The following is a 24,693-nucleotide window of genomic DNA, read 5'->3' as shown; positions in this document are numbered from 1 at the left end:
TAGGGGTATAAAGGATGATATTGCAAATAAAATCTTTTGTAAGCAATTCAGTACATTGACAGCAGATGAATCTGATGATTTCATTCTGGGATCTCAGTGGTGCAAGCAGGGACAGTCATTGTGAACAGTGAGCTAGTTCGGACAGAAGATGCACAGATATTCTTTGGGGACAATTACTGAGAAGGACATCTCATACGCAGATATCCTCCTCTAGCTAAGAAAAGCTCTGACTACAGTTTTTTCAGCTGTGTTCCGAGGGAGGGTCAACCCCATACCTCTCAACCTCTTAGCACAAGAAATCTGGACAAAGCCAAATATAATAGGGGTCAAAGGCCCAAAAATAGGGACAAATTTTAAAAATCGCTCTTATAAACTTAAAAAGTGACTGCAATAAAAGGTGTTTGTTACCACGCATTTTCTGATGGATATGAAGTCTGGGATTCAAATGTCTGTCTTTATTTAGTGAATCTGGTCCTTACTGATTTGCAAGAAAACCACAGATTTTATGGGGAACCGACCAAAAATATGAGGCAAAAATCTAGACAGTTGAGAGGTATGGTCAACCCACTTGTCTTTGGGGCTTACTTCATTGTTGACTGTGTCATAGGACCATAAACATAGGATCTTAAACGTATCAATAGCAAGTCATTCAATCGGTCTTTGTTATAGTGACTGATGTACAGAAACTGCAATTAACTAAGTTTATAAAGTAACATATAATAAATGTAAAATATTATAAAATGCTGTTTCAGCTGCCAAAAAACAACTATGTAAAGTAATTCCAGATCTTAATGTGCATTATGAATTCAGTGGACTACAAGATAGCTAAAAAACAGAATGCCATTGCCTCTTGCTCAGACAATCTCAATTCCTGCAACACCAAAAATACAAAGCAGGCAGCAAGAAATGTATGAATAAACAGTCAAAAATATGTATCTAGCGGCTTGTGTACTTCCCTTACATACTTGAGATTCAGTCAGAGACTGAGTCTCCAGCAAATAGTAAGTCCAAAGCTTGAACATTCAAAAAATATCTTGCAAATGTTAAGTCATCAGGAACATCAGAGCTCTCTACTGAGAAAACAGCTACCCACAAAAGATACTCTAGGATAAATGGCATGAACAGCATCCGAGCAGTGTCCAAGGTAAAATAACTGCTTCCTTTCCTGCTTCCAAGCATGACCCAAACCACTAAAGTAGTGGTGTCAGTAAGGGAATCAGCAAAAACAAAAATACAAGAAAACAACCAAATAATCTGATTCAGAATTTCAGGCAGTTTTTATTGAGCCACGGTCTTGGTCAGTGACACCAATTTAGCAAACAAGCTGGGAGACCAAGCAAATATCAAATTACAAACAGAAGGCAGTCTTACAAGAAGACTTGATATGGACATGAACTGACAAAGGAAGAAGAAAAATCGATTTATTAACCAAGTATGTTGAGTTCTTTCATTCCTGCAGTAGGAACTTAAAATACTTACTTCAAACAAGAATTAAAATAGTTACACCCAAATCACAAGAATTCAAAATATCCAGGAAAAAACAGTTGTCAATTAACCAATCGATTAATTAAACAAAAAAACATGAATATTAATCAACCATAGTACTGCTTCAACTTAAAAACAGAGAAAATGGAACACGAATCATTCAACCCTGGAGAAATCATGGCATTTAATTTCAGTTGCCATTCAAGCTCACGTTTCTCCAGATGCTCTTCTATAACAAAACCACAGGGATCCCCTTTAACCTGGTCAATAACTAAAAAAGAAAACTGTGTATTCTCCCTTTCATTGTGTCTGTATAGTGCTTTGGTACTCTTGCTTTTGCGTATATCCAACAAATGTTCATAAACATGTTCCCTGAACCTGCGAGAAGTCTTACTGACAAAAAATGCCGGACGGACACTGTTTACACTGAGCTAAATACACTACTGTGGTAAAATTACAAGAATGTTTACTATTCATTTTATATGCGACACCTCTTATTTGAAATATGTCTGTCATCTTCACATGTATATTGCCCTTGTTGTCTAAATTTTACACTCAGGACATTCTGAAAGCAACAGTACTGCCTACTGTCTGGACATTCACAGATACTACAAGCCAGAACTTTAGTTTAGAGGTAAAAGTTCTGGTGTAGCTGTGTCATCGGAGATCCTTTAACAGCTGTCCAGCATCAAGGAGTAACCTAAATACTGCTTTTCTACCCATATGTAACTATTTACTGCCATCCCTACCAAAATTAAGATGGTAGACTTGTACAAGATACTCAGCGTAGCATAATTTTCAGAAAGAAGTCACTGTAGCAGCAGACTACTCTCCCTTTTGGACATGTTATTTAGAATTAAAAGAAGTACATGTTCTAGTTGTTTTTCAAAATTTACTATTTCACAACTATGCTGTTTAGAATTAGTTTTGTGTGTGTGTGTGTGTGTGTGTATATGTATATATATATATATATATATGTGTGTGTGTGTGTGTATATTCCTTCCACCCATTCATGCACTCTCATCTCTCACACCCCATAATTTGTACTATTCCTAAAATACTACGACTTATTATACACCTTATCACACCACATATGTGTAAAAAAAAAAAAATATATATATATATATATATATATATATATATATATATATATATATATTTATATATATATAGAGAGAGAGAGAGAGAAGTATAGTACTTTTTTGTTACTGATCTTGCTTCTTAACTTATCACAGTAAATTGCTTTGAATTGTACTGCTAAAAGTAATTGTTTTTGAATTGTAAACTGAAGTGTTATATATACTTTGTCTGTCACTGGAGCTTTTCTCCTCAGGTCTTTACTGAAAAAAGGTCCCTAGCCCAGCTGGACTAACCCAGTTAACAAATGTCAATATATATATATATATATGTGTGTGTGTGTGTGTGTGTGTGTGTGTGTGTGTGTGTGTATACATACACACACATAAATGAGAGATGTCCAAAATATCAAACATCCTAAATGTTAACCTCTGTTTGTCGACAAGCTAGGGGATTCCCAAGGGGCTGTGAAATCTCAGAATTGGAATAAATAATTAGCAGGAGGTACTTGGGGGCTTCCCCTCCAAAACAATTGTGTATTGGTTTATATGCTCAAAGGTTAATCATTGGAACATGTGCAGTAGTCTGTCAAAGTTTTGTTTATGTTATTGACATTAACACTTTGTGTGTGTGTGTGTGTGTATGTGTGTGTGTGTGTGTGTGTGTGTGTGTGTGTGTGTGTGTGTGTAAATATATATATTTATATATATATATATATATATATATATATATATATATACATATATATATATATATATATATATATATATATATATATATATATATATATATACGGGGGAACTGAATTTAGTCAAATCCACATATGGTTGAGAGGTGCTTGACCTGACACAATTCTCAGGTTTGAGAACATGCTGTTTCCCCGACGTTATACAATCTCAAAATTAGCATATGTAATTAGGATGGGGTTTTGGGGGTGCAGGTGCCCCCCTGCAAAAAACAATGTTTTATTCTTTTATTTTACTTTTGATTTTTGCATGTGCCAAGATTATTGCTTGACGCATATATAATAGTGTGTCAACATTCATGTTGTCAACGTTTTGTGGTTGAAGTATCAACATTTTGGTCTGTTGACAAAATTAGCTGGACCCGTGTGTGTACACACACACACACACACACACACACATATATATATATATATATATATATATATATATATATATATATATATATATATACATACATACATGCATACATACACATTTAATTTATAGCATGTGTCTAATACAAATTCAGTCTTTGCAAAAATATATGTGTGTATATGTTTGTGTATGTGTTTTTATATGTGACTGATGGTTTATCTGTAAGTGTGATTATTTTTTATTTGAATAATAGCTTTTGATTGGCTGCAGTTTGATACTTAACATTTCAGAGGTTGACAAAAGAAAGTCTTAAGTCAGCAACACGTTTCTTGAATAAGAAATAGTTTCTTAGGAAGAACTTGTGAAGTTACAATAAAAAATGCACTTTTAGGTAGGAATAAATAAACTGTGGTGTACCATAATACCTATATATTCTTTGTCTGGGTCACTTTTTCAGTCGTTACCTTTGGGAATCTAGCCTCATGACTTCAGTTCCAGTCTTTTTGAGATGAGATCCCCTTCCTCACTACCAGGCTGACATCACTTCACCTTAGACATCCTCACGTCATTGTACCTCAGGCATTGATGGGGGGGTGCATGTGGGAAGGCATAGCAAAAAAGGCTTACCATGCAGTGCAAATGACTTAAAGGTCTGCAGTTTGGACTTCACCCCAGAGAGAGAGAGAGAGAGAGAGAGAAGAAATAAGGCAGTGAATAATGTATAGTCCTCTGGGGCTTGGGGACTGTGGGTGAAGAGTGCACTTAAAAGATAAAAAAAACATTATAAATACTTCATTGCATAATAGTAGCAAAGGACCACTGCAGTGTTGTTTATGTTGTATAATAACATCTTGTTTGGAAGAACGAATGTGAAACGTGTTTTGCCTCATGAGTCATTTTTCCCCAGGAATGCAGTTACTACACATTAACACTCACATCGTTCAGCCTTACTGTTGTATACTCTTCTGCATCAGAACATTAGTACAACAGTAAGTAGATGCTCTATGATTCTAAGCACAGAGAAATGCATAACTTGTATTTTGAAAGACATAACAGGAGGTATGATTGATGTATCAGTGAGGAAGAGATGCTGAGGCTGCTTTAAATACAGTGTAGCCGTTTTGACTGGGTAATAACAAATAATTATTTAAACATCTGTACAAAGTAACTCTGCCTATGGTAGAAAGATTAGGTAGATGTTTAAAAACATATATTGTACCGTAAGCCAGGGGAGTAATCATTCAACAGTATAGCTTCCTGTGAAGAAGTATCTTCGAATATGCTATGCAGTTTGTGGTCATTTATTTATAACTCATATAAGTCTGACTTGGAAGTACTTCAGCAAGTGAGTCATATGATTAAAGGAACTGAAGTTTTACTGCATGTAAAATGACAAAAAATCATTGGCTTGTTTTCCTTATATCTCAGATGAAGGTGGAGGGATGACATAGTGTTAGTCTGTAGATCTTAAAGAGTGCGATCTTTGGCGACAGCAAGCAGGACTGATACAGGTTACATCTGTACACTTCAACAGACTCCAGAATTGCAGGTCTGCTTGGAGGGACTTGTTAAAAAAATGGTATACTGATGTGACTTGGAAGCACTTCAAATGTGTGGCTAGTATGATTAAAGGAATGGAAGTTTTACTGCAAGAAGAAAAACTTAGAAAACTTGGCCAATTTTCCTTGCAGCTCAGAATAAGGTAGATGTATCCTTTTAGACAGCAAGTAGGATGGATACGGGCTAAAGCACTACAGCTTGCCAGACTTCAGAATTAAAGTCTTAAACAAAGGGACTTGTAAAAAAGGAAAAAGAATACTGCATAAAAAGTAAAAATTGCTCATTGATTGAAACAGATTGCTAAATTAAGTTTAAGTGTAGCATTTTTTACTGATACTTATATTAGGAAATATTTTGATAGCTATATGAGGAAGAACATATTGAAGATACAGTAAAAGTAATAAAGACCTTTTTGGATGAGTGTCTTTAAGTCAGACTGTTAGGATTTCTGTCCTGCTGTGGTGCAAAGTTTACACCTTGTGTGTCTGATGGTATGGGCTTGAAATCATCACCACTGCCACCACAAATGTGTGACAAAAGGGAATATTAAATTCCACCATCAGTAGTCATGCAGTCTTTTGACTCACAATGCTGCAAATTGATTAATTTTTGAGGGGTAATTGGCCATAAGAGTATATAGTAAATGAGCATTGCTGCACTGGGAAGTAGACAACACCCACATTAGGTTTGCATTGTATATCTGTACATCAGAATTTATTTCCCTAGCATTAACCTATATTAAACTGAGCACAGTGCCTTCAAGTGCAGTCTTACCAACGGAAACTGAAAACTGGCTAAAATTATTTTGTGCACACACTATTTTCCAGAAAGGGGGAAATAACTCACCAGTAGCAGGCTACCAGGCAAAACCAAGAACAGATTATTTTCCCCTGCAGTATGTGATCACTGCCCAGTTCTTACTACATGGACATTAAAACACTAAAACCATTCTGTCAAGCTATTCTTGCTAGGAATATTCCTGATTGTAATGCATGATGCACTACTGAGTCTGTACTGCAGATCGTCCCACAGTCACTCTAGCAACATTTTATAATCTGCTACTGCCAAGTCAAGATGGACCTCTTTTCCAACTATTAGTCTTTGCTTAACAGGAAGGTTACCGTGGCTTACACGTGTACATAAGCAAAAAAAAATCAAGGATCGAGCCTGGTCCATTTGGAAAGCCAACCCTACTGCTCAAGCAAAGTGTATTTTTAGGTTCATAGGAGATATCTAGTCTAACAGCTTAGGAGCCCTTACAAGCCTATCCGATATAACCCAATTTTACGTAATGTATGGCCTCTAAGGGCAAGAGGATGACATGGGTTAGTACCTATGCCTTGAGTATCTTACAGATTGTCCCTGTCCTTAAGGGACATCGGTACTGCCTTTGGTGTGAATTTGCGAATCCACATCCATTGATCCAAACTGCCAGGGAAGGCCTCTGCTTAATGTGAATAGAATGCCTGTTCAAAAGAAGGGTCAGTCTCTAAGACATGTTTGTCTGTTTTGTTAGAGTTGCTGACTAAGTTTAGATCCCTAGATCAGGTGACCCTTGTGCCGTTTGAAAATAAAAAAGATACAATAATTGTTACTAATGCCTCAACAGCAGCTTTTCTTAGGCACAGTCTGGAGCAACAATTTGAAAATTCTAGACGATGCTGGCAAACTTAATTCTCCACAGACAAACTATTTTCCCAAGGGCACAGTAAAAAGTCGAGCATTATGAACAGCTTAAATGATCTTAGGGATCAAATTTCTTCCCCTGCCTACATTACCAAATAAAGTATTTTAATATAGATCCCTCTTTACCAGCATCTAAACTATATACCATTTCTGTTTAAAACCATCAGCAGAAATCATTTGAAAACTTGTTAGTCCATTGTTTACAGCTATAATTCACACTTTCACTACTCTTCTTCTCAGGCTGCTGGAATTGACCAACTTATCCTAGAAGGCCACTCACTCAATTTTCAACCTAATTCTAGCAACTAAAATTGCACCAGCAAGCTTTAAGTATTCTTTTATCATACCCCACCAGAAAGTATCTTACCCTATCTCATTTAATGATTTTATGCCCATAACAAATGTTTGTCCACTGGCAAAAATTCTCGATAAACTCGTACATGATCAAATCTTGGAATACATTACCAAATATAATGTACGTGCTAACAAGACAGTATTATGGTTTCAGACATAAATACAGTACTGTCACTGCCGTATACAAGCTAACTGACCAGATCTGTCATAATATGAAAAAGGGTAGATTGGTAGAAGCAATATTTTTAGACATTAGATGAGCATTTGAAAATGTTTTTTTAAACATCTGTATTAAATCCTGTTTTAGATAGTGAAATATGTATGCATGCATTAATAGAAGTGAAAATGGGCCCGTATATTTATACATTTATATATGTTTTGTTTTAACAATTATCATTCACTCCAGCATTACATAAATTCCTCAATTCCTGCCTTCCCTTAAACCTCATTCCTCCTTCTGTACATTGTTATGCATGTATTGTTCCCAGAAACTCCATTTATTTGTATGTAATTTGCTCCTTCCTTTTTCTAAAGATCACAAATCCAGTTATTTCATCTCCTTTACAATATTCAGTTTTTGATTTCTGGTTTCTAGTAACTGCTTTTTTGCAGCCAATACCATTAAGCGTAGTGAAGCCTTACTATGTCAAAGCAGTTCAGATGCTGTGTTCCAAAAGAAACATCTCCCTCAGCATTTCTGACAAACTATTGTATAGGTACATTTTTTTAAATATGCCAACCAATTCCATTCCTCAGAAAATATGTTCCCAGTAACCTCTTCCTCTTTTCAATCACACCTCCAGAATTTGTTGTTTGCTTGTGGCAAAAAATACCCTTTCAAACACTTACAAATAAAAATCCGAGACCTTCTGGACTTTGCATTCTTGGGTCCATACCAGTGTCATTTCATTGTTCCTTTATAAATTACCATTCCAGTCTCACTTCTCAATCTTTTCTAACCTTCTCTTATTGTTATAGTTGCCATGAAATATTTTATATGCCCTACTAATTATCCCTTTTTAACAACAGATACTGTTCTAGTATGAACTAAAACCTCTACCAGACTTGGCCTTTCACTTAGCACTCCTCTAGCCTTTCCTGTTTGATTAAGTTCTGTTACCAGTCCTTGATATGGAACGCATACCTAACCTGCAGTCCAAACTTCTGCTTGGCCTCATCCCACTCTGTTATATTTCCTTCTTTAGTTATTTGCTACCAGTACCTTAGTTCCTTTGCTAATTTTCTCCAGTAAAGTCTAGCCTTTTCAGCCACACCTTGCCTATTTTCTATACCTCTACTTGCAGTCATCCCAGTTGGTAAAATCTTCCTTCTCTAACCCTGTGTTAGCTTACTGCTTTTAATGTATAATTTCTGCTATTGTATAAATATAATATTCTGTATAGTTGTTGTCATTAAGGAACTGTGCCTGAAGTACTACTCTGTCCTTATTTCTTGAACTCCCTCCCTGATTCATCATCATCTCTTTCCAGTTTGATTTATAACCTTCTGCTAGTGTTAAGTATATGAGCCTTAACTGTGTATCTCAGAAGTATTCATTCAAATCAGGTAATCCTGTACCATCTTATTCTAAGGGGAGACTCAGCTTATCTCATTTAACTCTTGCTATCTTCCATTCCCAAATTTCTGTAACTCTTTATCATCATCCACAACTTCTCATCTGGTTGATAACTGACCTATGGGACTAAAAACATTTTAACTTGCTGTATCTTACCTATCCATATCTATAATCGAGTTTCCAGTTTATCAGTTTTTGTATTGTCTTTTCTTTAGTCTCGTCCCACATATTCTTAGCTGCCATAACAGACCCCTTTTTCATCCATATACTTAAGTACTTCACATTATAAAGTCCACCTAAATTATGACTATTACTGACCAGTTCATGAGTGGATACAGTTTACTGCTGTAACTTTTGTTTTATTTTGATAAATGTTATGTCTTGAAATGATATGAAACTCTCTCAAAATATTCCATAACACCAATCTGTCCTTTTCTGAATTTATCAAGTACAAAATAGTATCATCTGTAAATAGTTAACTTTTCTTGAATACCATACCATTATTATCCTTGAATTTCTGAATCCCTCATTTTCATTGCCAGTAGTGCTAAATCTAAAGCAAGTGGCAAAGGGAAAGAGGACACCCTGACTAGTTTTTTTTTTTTTTTTGCTTCCCTTTGGGTCATCATTGTTTTTTCTTGTTGACAAATGTTTGTCTCCCCTCCATAAAACCACGCTGATCTGTATTTATCAACTGTAGCAACACATTTCCCTTCTCTTAGCTATTGTAGACATAAACACTTCATAATCATGGTTTAAAGTTGAAATGGGTCTATGTGAAACTGGATATGAAGGGTGTTTACGCTCTTGAGATAACGCAGTCACCACAGCTTTCTTCCAATATGCCAGTATTTTAACCCCTTTAAAATTACTGTTAAACAAAACCTTGCAGATTTGTATTACTTTCTTCCCTCTCAGCTTCTAACCTTTCATGGGAAAACCATCTATTTCTGGAGATTTTCCTGCAGATTGGCTATAAATCTCCATTTTTATCTTGTCTCCTTCTGTCTCAACTGTTAATTGTTGACCTCATCTATCTATAACCATGGCATAGTTAAGTCTTCCATAAATATTTCATTTGTGCTTTTTCTTGTTATTCCCATTTCTTTGCTTTATTCAAATTTTCTTAACATTTCCAAAATATCTCTTTAGTACACATACAAGATCTCTGGTTACTTTTCTTGTTATAGGTTCCCTAAATCTGACAACAATCTGGTCTACTTTCTGTTGCCTAAGTTGTTGTGCTAAAAGTTTTTGTGCTGTGGCGTTATCATCAAAAAGTAGTTGTTCGACAGCAGTCTTACTAAACTCATACATATTATCCAGGTACTCCCTTATTTCTCTTTAGCACTTGGGCCTCTTCTTATTCTGTGAGAGTCCCCTAATTCCGCAGTACTTTTACCTTTGCCAACCCCTCTAAATAATTCTTGTTACATTTTAACTATATCTCTTTTTCTTTTAATTATACCATGTTTTTAAGCTCCACTTTCATTGTATCCCACCCACTAGCTATAACTTCTGGAGGACTTTTTATCTTCTCTGCTAACTCCCAAGTAATATCTACTACCCATTCTTTTTTTTACAGCAGCACCAGTATCTCATCTTTACTTTATTACCCTGCATATTTATCTTGGTTATTATTGGCGCATGATCTGAAATAGTTATTGGATGTGTGTCAGAGCTGTCATTTAAATGCATGTCTTCCAGTGCAATATAATTTCTGTCTTGTATAGCCCGTTTATTGTACGTTGGGGAGTAATATGTAAATTCTAAGTTCCAACTACTGACCTCACTTCTTCCATACCAAATATTTTCATAAATTTCTTCAGAAATCTACTATCATTTGTTATATTTTTCCATCTAGGCTCCCCAGTTACTTCCTCATTGTTGTGAATAAAATTCCAGTCCTTATCAACAAGAAATATTCCCTGTTGAAAGCTGATTGTTTCTCAACTGGAATAAAAATGCATGCCAGCGTAATCCTCTTCCCTTGACAGTAGCCATTTAGCATGACTAATCTACCATTATCATCTTTTTTCCTGTTGAATCGGTATTGGAGATCCTCTAGCAATTAGTATAAGTAATCCTCTTTTCCCCTGATATTCTGCTGAATGTCCATCATGAAGTCCTTTCTTTACCAAACTCGCATGCTCAGTTCTTTTCAAATTTGTCTCCTGTAGCATTGCTATTTGCACTCTGCATTTCTTAATATAATTAAATATCCTTTCCTTTTTGTCTATCCTTGTGAAACCATTCATATTCTAAGGTAATATGGAAAGTGTTGCAATTATAAAAAATTATTATTCCCACCTGTTATATGTGACTGTTTTAATGTCTTTTTCCAGCTTTTCTGATACATGCACCCACTAATGTTTGTCATGTTGATCCTTTGTACATTTTTTCTCATCTTCATTTGAACCTATGAAACATTTTATAAGACTTTTTGTTTTAATGAAAACCCTCAAAAAAAAAAAACAAACACACAGAACTGTGTACATCTTCAAGTAATGAACTTTAATCCTTCTAAAAGGAGCAATTTCCCAAATAGCTCCAAACACATGCCTTAACTATCCTATAGTTGAGGTTATCCATGCTAAGACATATGTTACTGCCTGTGCTCCTACTTACACTGATTTGTGTTTTTATCTTTATTCCCCTCCCAGATGTGAAAAATAACTTGTAGGTTTTTGGAAAATATTAACTTTTAGCCTTGAAGAAAGCAGTGCTTTTTCTTTGTTATTGCTCTATAATCAGCTTGTCTCTGTGGAAACGTAAGAAAAAATTTAGACCTCAGCTACAGGCTTCTAAACACAAGCTAAAACATTTATTGCCAAAGGAAAACTTTTCTTTACATTCAGTGTTCTGTTTTTACTTGCTTTGACTTAAAACTTATAAAATTAAGCCGGGGTCTTAATCCAGATGTTCTCCTATACAAAAGTAAGTGAAAACTTATCAGCTCTGCAAATATCACGATCTGTGTACTGCCCCTCATCCCCTACCTCAACAACCCAAGATTGCAGCCTGTTAACTTAAACATGCTTTTGTCAAACCTTTTTTCTCTTTTTGCATTGTAATGTCATTACCTACATTTCGTAATAGTAAAAATGAAGAAAGAAAAAAGGGACTAGTTTATTTCAGTATCTTTATCACATAACTAAAAATGTTTTACTATAAAACATTCAATTTATTTCATGAAATGTTTAAATGTTTTATAGAAATATCATTAAGAACAAAAATGTTTTGCTTATAGTTACCCTTTTCCTTTCTCTTCCCCTCCCTTCCCTTTTAATGCATTTCCAAACATTAACAACATGAATTGAAGCAAAAGTAGTTTCTATCTTTACTAATAACAAAGTCAACAAAAGTCCATTCTTTCCACTTTTTCTTTTACAGCCAGGTTTTACAAATGTGATTGATCCTTTGTAATCTCATATTTATTCACTAATTTCTGTTTTGCTGGTCGTCTTCTTGTTCATCCCTATCTCTCAACTCTAGAATTTTGTTCAATTCCAAGGTACTCCCAATTTTTCTAGTCAATTCCTGTGATGTTCTGTCTCTCAGGCATTGTTGTTTGGTAAATTGGGAAAGGGATCACTAGCAAAGTCTCTCAATATGCTTCATTTTTGGAAGAATTAGAAGCATAGTTCCCTTCTGCTTGACGGCTTACTTTATGTTGAACAAATCTGTGTATTTCCTCCTTAGCCTGTTCTTCTTCAAAAATGACTTTGATCCTCTAGGAAAAAACTATTATGAAAGAGCTGGCTATAGCAGCTTCTAATACGTACTTGTGCACATTCCCTGGTTGCTGGAATAAATTTGCTTCTCTTCTGTCTGTTGTAAAGTGAATAATCAATCTGATGTTGTAAATCTTTATTCATTCCTTACTGATAGGACTTACACGGCCGTTTCCAAGCTCGCACCAGCCAAAAACTCTCAGCTAAAACCTACCCATAATCCCCCTCTCATAATTACTCCAGATCTCGTTTGCCGCATTCCTCGTCAGACGTGCCTAGCCATCTCTATCAAAGCTAAGTGGAAGTTTGTGATTTTTTGTGTAGTTTCTCTTCAAACTTTGTCATTTTTTTAGTCAGTTTAGCTTTTTCTTACTATCGCCTATAACATGTTTCTATTTCCTACCCTCTACCTGTGGTAGTTAAATCTCTACCATTGTTGGTACTGTCCCTCTCTCCTGCCTTTGGTAGGCCTTTCTTTACCACTTGTGGTATTTTCAAATACCATTGTTGGTATTTTCTCCTCCTTTCCCTTGTTGTTGTTTTTTCCTTTAGAATAGCCCTTTTGTTGCCTGTACTATGTCAGACGAAGTTAAGTTGGGGTTTAAACAGTGTGACAAGTGTGGGTGTAAGATGCCGTACTCGGACGGCCATGATCGATACGTTTACTGTTTGGGCGTTGACCATATAAATGCTGATTGTGACATTTGTTCTAGTTTTAGCAATCGCACTCTAGCAGAGCGTAAAGACAAACTAATTCTGGAAGGTTTAATCAAATCGCCTTTTTCGGAGGCTCTCACCGCCTCCTAAGACCAAGAAACACAAGGAAAAACAGAGTCACTCAGTTCCTGCATCTCCGTCAGTTATGGAACTGAGTCAGTTCCGTGCTTCTCCGACGCCCTCAGCATAGACCCCTTTGGTACCATGCCCTGTGTCTTCTCCTTCTGTGTCGTCTCTGATGTTGACTCCTGTTTTGGTTCCAGCCTCGGCACCACCGGCTTCGGTGCTGTCCTTGGTTCCAACACTGGCTTGCATGACCATACCTGCTTCGGCACCATCCCCGGCCACCGTGCCGACGGCTTCTTCGGCTCCACAGACTATGATCTTGATTCTTAAAGTCGAATATCTCCGAAGAACCATATATTCTCCAACATACAACCCTTTTTTGGGGTATCGATTTAGCCCCTTTCTTGAAAGACCTAATTCTTCTTCAGCAGCCTCCTTTAGATCCACCAGGAGTCTTTCTGAACTAGATGTAGTGCGGGTTGTGGACTAGCTTCTGGCAGCTAGGGAATTGCCCACTCCAGCTAGACCTTCCGTCCCCTTCGGCTCAGGATCCTTCACAGCATATTCTCCTGTTAATCCTCCTCTGGCCTCTACCCAGGCCCCGGAGATCTCGGTACCAATGTCTACCCTGGTGCATACTGTCTCGGCCCCGACTACGGAGTTTTACCTCTTGGCACTGACCATCCCTGCTGCATTGGCTCCATTGGAGCCGGTGCACTCTTGGAGCAGTGTTTGGACTGTCAGCACTTTGGTACCTAGCCCAGCGCCTATTTTTTCGCTGGTGCTGCCTATGTCCACGGCTCCGACAGCTTCCAGTCCTCTCAGAGCTCCTCACCTGGAGGTGGGCTCCTGAGGCAGGGTGTGACCCCAGTTCCAAGGTTGTCCTTCTCAGTTCTGGGCTCCCATCCCTCCTTGGGCGGGCCTGCTTTCCAGGTGATAGAGAGAGTTCTTGCCTCGGCAGGCTCGCAGTCAGCATCAATGACATCGGCACCAGAACCCCCCTCTGGCATGCAGCTGTCCCAACCAACTACTTCGGGATCCTTAGCACGGGAGCTGCAAGACCTCTCTTTGAAGGGAACCCTTTCTCCGGAGTCCTCCTCAGAAGATCCCACTGGGGAGCCACCCCGGAAGAAACGGTGCAAGAGGAAGCACCTTGATTCCCCTGAGGAATCTATCACTGAGGACACCGATTGCAATGAGGGGGAAGGGTCCCCAAGGTCTCCCCCAGACAACGTCTCATTTGGAGACATTCTCGAAATCCTCAAGCAGCGCGGAAACTGGAAGTCCTCTAACCCTTCTTCTGAGAGGTTGGTGTTCTTGCAGGCCTTCCGTGCCTGGCCATCTACTTCCTGGGTGACACCACCTGCGGATGAGCTTATTAGGCTGATCTTGCAGTATGCCTGGAAGGCTCTGGACAATGTAGTACCTGTCCCCCAGAGGCCGGACAAAATTCTATCCACCCCTGAAGACCAGCCCAACTGGTCCAAGCACTTGATGGTTGATTCCATGGTCATGGCAGCGGCCACCAAGAGGGAACTAACAGAAGATAGTTCCACTGTCCATCCTCTGAACAGAGAGTCTCGGGCCATGGACAGACTAGGGAAGCTGACCTATGCTACAGCGACCTTTGCCATTTGGTCGCTGAACTATCTGACACACTTCACTCACCTCCAAAGAGACCTAATCTCTGAAATGTCTTCCTGTTTGGCGGGGGTACTGCCTGATGAGGTGCATGACACTGTCGCCTCACAGCTAGCTACCCTTGAATGTATTTTGAACTCCTCGATGCGTTTGATATCTCACACCACCGAGGGGGCAGGTCGAGCTGCCGCATCAGGCATTGTCATGAGACGCCATGCTTGGATGCATTTGTGTGATTTCACAGACCCCTTTAAATCTTCCTTCATCAACGCGCCTGTCGACGAATCTGCACTTTTTGGTCCCAAAGTACGAGACACACTAGCACAAAGTGAGAAAGACTGAAAGACCTTGTCTGCTGTGGGCATATGTTTTTCCACCCCCCAGAGGTCCTACTCCAGGAACCAGAGGGGAGGAAAATTGTGGTTCAAGAAATCTCAAGGATCTTTTCGTGACACTCGTGGTGAGCAATCCCCCAGGACAGAGGGGGCAACTCATCTGGAAGACGCCCCTTTTGGGGTAGAGGGGGTCCGGGTAACCAGGGTGCTAGAGATTCCTTCTCTGGCTGACCCTACCAGTGCTCTTGAGCAGCGGCCCGATTACTTTCCTCTGGAAGCAGTCGGGGGTAATTTTTCTCTGCACCTACCAGCCTGGCAACTTATTACTACCGATGTTTGGGTGCAGAGAATAATGTCCAGAGGCTACCAGATACTATTCAATTTAAATCCCAGACCTGTCAAACGAATCCCCGATGTGCCACCCAGTCAGAGGGAGGTAGCAGCCTTAGAAATAGAAAAGCTGCTAAGAAAAAGAGTCATTCAACCAGTCCCACCAGACCAGAGAGGATCCGGGTTTTACTCAAGGTTCTTTTTAGTGCCAAAAAAGAAGGGACTGGAGACCAATCCTGGATCTCAGCCTATTGAACAAATTTATCAAACCACAAAAATTCCGGATGGGCATGGTACATTCCATTCTCCCCTTTCTAGGGAGGGACAACTGGATATGCTCTATAGACCTCCAGGACACGCATTACCAAATAAAGATGGATCACCGCTCCTGGAGATTTCTCCACTTTCGGCTAGGAGCCAATCACTACCAGTTCAGGGTACTGCCATTCGGTCTCTCCATAGCCCCCCCCCCCCCGAGTGTTCACCAAATGTATGGCAGTTGTAGTAGCTCATCTTCGACTACAAGGATTTCTGGTGTTTCCGTATCTAGACTATTGGCTCCTTACCGCCCCGACCAGGAATCTTCTAATCCACAGCCTCTCTTACTTTCAAGGCCTCGCTCTCCGCTTGGGGATTACAATCAACAAGGACAAATCTCAAATGTCCCCAACAAAAACACTGGAATTCATTGGAGTAGTTTTCGACACAACATCCTGCCAAGCTTCCCTCCCTCCTCACAGGCTTTTGAAAATAAGACACCAAATCCAAGCCCTTCTTCCAAAGACCTTTGTACCAGCACCCCTTGTACTGCAACTCTTAGGCTCCATGGCAGCTGCCATTACTCTAGTATCACTGACAAGTTTGCACATGAGAATACTACAGTGGCTCCTTTCTTCACAATGGTCGATCTTAACTCACCCACTCGACCAGATGATATGTCTTACAAACCTTTGCAAGGAAGAAATGCTATGGTAGATGAAGTCAGAATCAAATCTTTGGTGTCGACCATTTTGTCTCCCCCAGCCCACGGCCACAGTGACCATGGATGCTTACCTGTTGGGTGGGGGAGGGGTATTTCCAGGGAAAGACGGTCCAAGGCACCTGGTCCCCCATGGGGGCCAGTTTGCACATAAATGTCCTGGAACTGAGGGCAGTTCTGTTAGCGTTGCAAGCATTCCATACATCCCTCCCTTCTGGGACCATTGCATTTCATTCAGACAATATGTCAGTTGTCTGGTATATCAACAAGCAAGGCGGAACCAGGTCTTATCCCCTGTGTCGGGAAGCCATGAGTATTTGGCACTGGGCGATAGCTTCCAACCGCTTTCTTATAGCAGCGCACATTCCCGGGAGCTTCAACCTTATTGCGGACAATCTGAGCAGGAACATCCTGATGTCTCACGAGTGGTCCCTCGATCCTGTAATAGTGAATCGGATTTTCCGCCTGGCTTCCCCCTTAAACAACAAGTGCAGAAGCTACTTTGCCCTGATCCCCCCTCAGGGGGGAACCCCCGATGGATGCTCTAATGCACGATTGGCCCCCGGGTCTATTGTATGCTTTCCCCCCCGTTTCCCCTCATCCCAAAATTCCTCTAGAAAGCTCAAAGCTTGAGAAGCAAAGTGATCCTTATTGGCCCCCTCAAGTCTGGTTCCCTTTCCTATGGCCTCATCTGATTCACAGCTCATGGATCCTGGATCATTCCCAAGGTCTGCTATCTCATCCTCAGGGACTGATTCACCCCAATCTCCACAGCCTCAAGCTCACAGCTTGGTTCCTCCACTTCCAGTGATTGCCAGGCTGCCTGATATCTCATCTCCCGTTTGTGAAATTCTTCTGGCTTCACACAAACCTTCCAGCAGGAAAATTTATTCTAGTAAATGGACTAGGTTGTCTATTTGGGCCAAAGATTAGAACTTGTATCCTTTCTCTATGCCTATTCAAAAGATCCTACAATACCAGACGACTCTTCTACATGCAGGAGTCTCAGCATCGACAATCACTGTACATTTAGCAGCTATCGTAAATTTTCATAATGGACTTGATAATTCTTCTGTTATGTCATACCGCCTGTCCAAGACTTTTTGAAAGGAGTATTACACGTTAAACCTCCTGTCAAGCCTCCCCATAAAACCCTGGGACTTGACATTGGTACTTCAGTCACTAACAGGCCCTCCTTTTGTGCCTTTTGATTCTTGTGGTATAAAGTTTTTGTCTTGGAAGACTACTTCTAGCAGCACTTACCTCAGTGAGAAGAGTATCTGAGTTGCAGGCCTTGAGTGTCAAGAGACCTTACTTGAACTTCCACAGGGATAGAGTGTCCCTTCGTACTGACCTTTCTTTCTTGCCCAAGGTAATTTCTGGATTTTCCATTAACCAATCTATTGACCTGCTGGTTTTCTTCCCTCAGTAAGGAATGAATAAAGATTTACAACATCAGATAAAGAAGTCTTACCATAACTTTCCATCTGTGTTGTAGATCTTTATTCATTCCTTACTTCCTACCCTCCTTCCCCCTGCCTGGACTCCTGGTGGACTTTAGGAACTCCTGGTTAGGGTATTTGCTCAGACAGAGTCTCCTACTGTTTTTCAAACAGAGGGGAGTACCTTTTGCACACCCTTGATGTGCATCTACAGCTTGGTTGTTATTTGGACAGGACTAAATCTTTCAGGAAAACGGATCAATTGTTTGTGGCCTGTGCAGGACCCAGATTGGATAAACCTGTCTCCAAAGTGACTCTATCCTCCTGGCTTAGAAACGTCATTACCTTTATCTACCAACAGAATAAGCTATCCTTACCTTCCAGAATAAAGGCTCATTCTACTAGATCGATGGCTACGTCTGTAGCTTTTCATTCCAGAGCCTCTATGGATGATATCTGTGCAGCAGCCACTTGGGCATGACCTCATACCTTTATCTCTCAGTACAAATTGGATTTGGCCTCCAGGGGACGAGTATCATTTGGTTCTCTGGTGCTCAGGAATATCCTTCCTTAGAGCCACCCAAGACTCAAGTAGCTGGGGACTCGGTCCTATTAGAAAGGAATGAATACAGTTTTACAACATCAGATAAAGATGTCTTACCATAACTTTCCATCTGTGTTGTAGATCTTTATTCATTCCTTACTTCCTACCCTCCTTCCCCCTGCCTGGACTCCTGGTGGACTTTAGGAACTCCTGGTTAGGGTATTTTCTCCGACAGAGTCTCCTACTGTTTTTCTCTTACTATCTATATTATATGGGGTTGGGCAAACTCGATCCGAAGTAACTGTGAGAGGGGCATTATGGATAGGTCTTAGCTGAGAGTTTTTTGCTGGTGCAAGCTTGGAAACAGCCATGTCGGTTCTTGGACAGAACCAAAGTCCTATCAGTAAGGAATGAATAAAGTTCGACAACACAGATGGAACGTTATGGTAAGACATAACTTCTTTTTTTCCAACAAACACACTGCTGTCTCCAACTTGTAATAACTTTGTCCTTTTGCCACAGTTTTATCAGTATCTACTTTTTCTGTTGGTAGGATTGCATCTTTACAAATACGGGTCTTGGCTGCTTTCTCATGGCCCAATTTGGAGAATACTCACAATGTGCCCTTTCAAGTAACAGATTGTACTGTGGAATACCATTCCATTTGCTTATTTGTGCCTTCATAAAATTAATGCAGTCTGTTCCTTCTAGCTTCTCTGACACAGCAGGCAATCTCATATTTTCCTGACATGCTGTGTTCTCTAATTGTACCATTTTTTGAAGTTTCTCTTTATGAGCAGTCTCAAACTCAGCCAGCAGTTTTATCAGCTCATCTGAATATTTGTTTGAAGCTTCTTCCATTTTTTTTGCAGCTTTTTGTAATTTGAGTCGATATACTCCTTTAGTGTTTCACTTATTTTAATCAGCACATATGACGTATTTTTCCTCTGTATTACTGGAAGTCGTGTCTTATTCATAGGTTTAGGTTCATAGGTGGGTACTAGGCTATCTGCCCAGAGGCATTTATAAGCCTAGCCGGAATGTGCTGGCTTTTGCCGACCCCTTAGATTAGTTCCCTGTGCCTCTTTCCAGCAGAGCCACTGAAGTGATCCCCGGGGTAAACTTCCTGTTTCCCATCCACTCGTCAAGGTTTCTCTTGAAGAGTGTTAGTGAGGAGCTCTGCCTAATGTAGATTGGAATCTTGTTCCAGAGCATGGGAAGTCTCTGGGACAGGAATCTATCCCTCCAGCATGTCCTATTTATTGTTGTGGTGAGGTGCAGATCCCTAGAGCTTGTGGCTCGAGGGGATATGGTTTTCTTTAGGTGGAGCATGTCCATCAATTCTCGGTTGGACATGGCCTTGTACGTTAGGCAGAGATCACCTCTGAGTAGGCTGTATGCAATTGAGTACAGATGGAGTTTCTTCAGTCGAGCTGCATAGGGCATCTGTTTGAGGCCAGTGATCCTCTTGGTGAGGTACTTCTGTGGTCCTTCCAGCTGTTGCAGGTGTCTTGTAAGGTACATCCCAAATGGGGCATTGTACTCTGTGATGGGTCTGATGAGTGATGCGTAGAGGGGCACAATGACCTCTTTTGATCTGGATGCAAACCCTTTTGTGAGTAGGTGGGCCACATAGAAGGATTTTCTAACCACTTTGGCAATGTGATTATCAAAGGACAGATTACTGTCTACTTGGGTCCCCAGATCCCTTATTTCGTCTTCCGTATTTAGGGGGCTACCACCTATGAGGTAATTTGTGAGTACTTGTTTTTTTCCAAAGGGGATGACTATACACTTTTTGGCATTTAGCTTGAGGCCATGGTTTTGACACCAGGTATTTCTCTCAGTGAGACCCTTTTGGAGGATGTCTGTGTCAGCCGGAGAGTCAGTTATAGCCCCTAGTTTGCAATCATCTGCGAACTTGGTCAGACATAGTCCTCCTGTACTTGCCTGTACCTCTGAGAAGTATATGCTGAACAGGAGGGGTCCTAGGACTTAGCCCTGGGGAACGCCACATGTAACCAGTTTAGAGTCAGACCTAGCTTCCGCAACTCTTGCCATGTGGGTTCTGTCTGTGAGCCTGTTGGCATCCCATCTCGTGACGTAGGGGTTTATGTTCAGGCTGGTGAGCTTGTCTATAATACCAGAATGGGGAATGGTGTTGAAGGCCTTTGCAATGTCTAGGTAGGCTGTGTGGACCACCTTCCCCTCATCTATAGCCTTGGTAACTGTCTCAAAGAAATCCACTAGGTTTAGGAGGCATGATCTGCCCTTAACATAGCTGAACTGGGTAGGGTCCAGTGTTTGGAGGTTCCCAATGTCTCTGTTAATGAGATCCATGATGATGCGCTCCATAGCCTTGCAGCCCAAGCTAGTCAGGCTTATAGGGCGATAGTTCCCAGGGTCTTTTGTGGCTCCACCGTAGTGGAGCGGAATAACCATTGCTGTGCACCACTCTATGGGCACGTAGCCTGTGGAGAGGCTGAGTTTGAACAGTGTGTTTAGGTGAGGAGTTAGTTCATCTTTGAGCTCATGTAGGATGCAGCCTGGGACACTGTCTGGTCCCTTTGATGCTGTGTTTTTGGCTTTGGAGAGGGCTGTTTTAACCTGAGTGTATGTGATTACAGGGGCACTACATTCTTCTGTTATGGTTATGGGCCCTTTTGGGGATGAGAGGAGGTGAAGTTTGCACTGAACCTGTCTGCCAGGATGTTGGCAATATTGGTCAGTTCAGTGTATTTGGTGCCATTCTGCACTAACTCCGAGCAGATCTGGGAATTGCCAGTTAGATTCTTGACATAGCTGAAGAATGCCTTGTGGTTATCTTTGTAGTCCTTGGCAATTTTTCTTTCGAAGCTAGCGTTGGATGATTTTATGAGGGATCGTAGTTTCTTGCTGATACTGATCAGGGATGTCTTCCCCTCTTGGGATTTTACTCTTTTCTGTACTAGTTTCCTCCTTCTGTTGTATAGCTTGTTTATGGCAGGGGTCCACCAGACTTGTTTCCTTTTCTTGGAGGAGTGAGTCTTGGTTTTGCTTGGGATAGCATGATTCATGCATTCTTGTAGGTGCCCGTAGAGTGCATTAGTAAAGGATTTTGCAACTTGGGCAGCGTTATCCTTTGACATGGGGGATTTGAAACTTTCTACCTCGGTCTTAAGTAATGTGAAGTTTGCTTTTGAAAAGTTTTTCACTGTAGTTTCTTTGACCGGGGGTGGGGGCGGAATGTGGATATCCAGAGTGATTAGTTTATGGTCAGATCTAACCAGCGAGGGGTTGACCTCCGATGTGGAACACCGGTCGCCCATGTTGGTGATGACCAGGTGCAATATGTTGTCACCTCTGGTGGGGGTGTTGACCAGTTGATTCTAGGAAATGTTGGGCAAGGGAGTTAGTACTTGAGTAGTTCTCCCAGTTAATGTTTGGGTAATTGAAATCACCCAATATCAAGATGTTTGGTAGGACCTTTATGTTTCCCAGTGTTTCCAGAAATGCGGAATGGTTGTCCTGGGACATGGTGGGTGATCTGTAGCAAGCTACAATTTGAATTGCAGTTCTGCCCATTGTTAGTTGCACATGGATGATTTCTGAAGCATCATGCTGTGCCACTAACCTGGAGGTGTGGGTATCCTTGATGAATATGGATATGCCCCCACCCTTTGTATTTCAATCTGGGTTTTGTGGCCGAAATGTATGGTATGAGTTGTAGCCTGGTAGTGCTGGGGTGCTCTCTGGAGCCTTAAACCAGGTTTCTGTTACTGCACATATATCTATTTTCTCCATACTTGGGAGTGCCTCGAATACATTTTGAGGTTTAGACTTCTGGCATTGAGTAGCATTACCCTCAGTTTTTTGTTACTTGTGCTATTTACAGCAGTGGGTTTGTCTTGTGAGCCTTGCCTAAAGAAGGCACTATGGGGGTGGCAAGAGCCTTGGCCAGTATTCGAAAGCCTAAGGATGACAGGTGCAAGCCGTCTTTAGTGAAGCAGCGTGGCTTGTCGAGCATGTCATCCCAGGCTGACAGACACTGGATCTCCTTTGAATGACACCAGAAGCTTAGCCAATTGTTGAAATTGATAATTTTTTCTTTATACCATGGTATCATTCTTGGTGAGGGCAGGATGCTACTCAGGGTCAGGGTCATACCAGCCTGGGCTACATGATCAGAGAGTTTTTCCATGTCTCTTTTCATGTAGTCCAGGGAGGTACGGCTCAGGTCATTCACACCAACATGGACAATGACAGAGTCGTATTTGTACTTGTTCTGTAGTGACCTGAGTGCTTGTGTTATGTGGCGGATCTTGGCTCCCAACAGGCAGCTAATAGTAACCTTCTCCTTGTTCAGCCTAGTGAGTGGGACGTCAGTGTGCCTGACTATAGAGTCACCTATTACTAGTGTTTTGGATATGTTATTTTGCCTTAAGGGCTATGATTGTGTGGCACACTGGTTTTGTGAAGTATGTGTTTCAGGGTTTGTGCTGGGGGTGGAGGTTGCTCGGATGTCAGCTTTGGGGGTCTCTGTTGCTTTTGCACATTTTTATTTAGAGCTTCTGAGTATGTTTTTTGTGTATCTATGTGTGTTTTTTGCTTGAACTGTTTTTTTTTTTTTTGCTGAACAGCTGCCAGATTCTTCCCAGCCAGTGTTTCTCCTCACCTTTTGTGATTTCTTTTCTTTTAGGTTCTCTGAATTTATTTTTTGCTGGCATCCAGGGAGTGCAATTACTAGCCATTTACTGAAATTTACTCAGAAAGATAAATTCACTGGCTCTCTTTTCTGAGTTTCTGTTTTCACAGTAAGAGAGCTGAAATTAAGCTGTTACTCAGTGTGCATCCATCTTGGAATCCCCAATCTTTCTAAGTATTTTTGATTATTTGTTTTCTTTTCTGTATTTTTCTAACAGTGACACTTCTTATTTTAATAACATTATAGTTCTCTCTAGTGCTTCCATAGTGGTATTTTACTTGCTCCCTTCCTTTTATTTTTGTACTACATTATTGTGGTAGCAGTTTGATATTATTTTAATTGCACAGGAATATATCCTCTTTATTTCTGTTATACCAAGTGAATTTTTTTAATAATCCTGATTATTGTGTTGTATCTGTTTTACCAGTCCTCTAACAATTTGAGTCTTATTTACTTTGTAATATGTTTTTTCATCTATCTTAATATGTCTATTAAATTAAGCAGGTCTTTCCTTAAATCCTTTCTTCAGGACTAAGAGCATATTCTTTGCTTCCTGTGAGTCTTCTACAGAAAATTATAAATATCTTCCTGTAATATATCCTCTTCAAATACATCCAGAGTCATTTGCTGCTCCTCCATTTGGGGACCCATTGGCCCATCATGTCACAACATTATCTGCTTCAGAGGTGCCACAGTTTCCTGCTTGTTCCCTTGCTGTTTAACTTCAGCTGGACTTTCATGCAAGTCTCCTATACAGGAAGCTCCAAAACATCACTCTGTGGCAAATCTTCTTCTGGTGCATCCTGCTCCACCCCCTGATGCTCTATCTGGGGACACACTTGTCCCATCATGTTGCAACATTGCCTTTGTAGGAGTTTCCACTCTAAACTCTTAATTTTGTAGATTCATCATTTCAGTTGTGATTTGTGTAATTTCTACCTCACAAATCTTCTTTTCTACATTCCCCCTTTGCAGTCTTTTTTTTATATTGTGAAATGTTCCACATCTGAATCCCTTTGCAAGTATTTCTCTTTTTGGGACTGCTTTTTTGTATTGATTACTTTGGCTTTCTCCTTTGCATAAGTATAGCACCATATCAGATCTGTTATTATTTTCATTGTCCATGTTTCTATTTCAAATCTTTCAAAAACCTGTTTTTTGTTATTTATATTTTCTCACTTCCTTTGCTGCTTCTTTTTCTAGGTGGCTCCATGTTTCTTCATCTAGTAATGATTTTATTGATCTGTTGCATTAAGGAATGTAAATCTTTATTTGTAGCCTTTGACAGTTTTTCTTTCCTCTGATTTTACTCGTATTCTTTCTAAATATCCCGTGTCTGGAAATTCTGAGCTTCTTGTGTAATGGTAACAATACATAACTTCC

General features: G+C 40.2%; 1 protein-coding gene across 3 annotated transcripts in view; it reads left to right on the top strand.

Moving 5' to 3' along the window:
- XAB2 (XPA binding protein 2) overlaps positions 1 to 24,693 on the top strand; it is a 1,020,149-nt gene that overhangs the window by 887,504 nt on the left and 107,952 nt on the right. The window lies entirely within an intron of this gene.

The sequence above is a fragment of the Protopterus annectens genome, chromosome 9.part0 (genome assembly GCF_019279795.1).
Source record: "Protopterus annectens isolate FY-2018-M chromosome 9.part0, PAN1.0, whole genome shotgun sequence".
NCBI classification, from domain to species: domain Eukaryota; kingdom Metazoa; phylum Chordata; order Ceratodontiformes; family Protopteridae; genus Protopterus; species Protopterus annectens.
The sequence above is the reverse complement of the archived record's forward strand: the minus strand, read 5'-3'. Positions and strand labels throughout refer to the sequence as shown.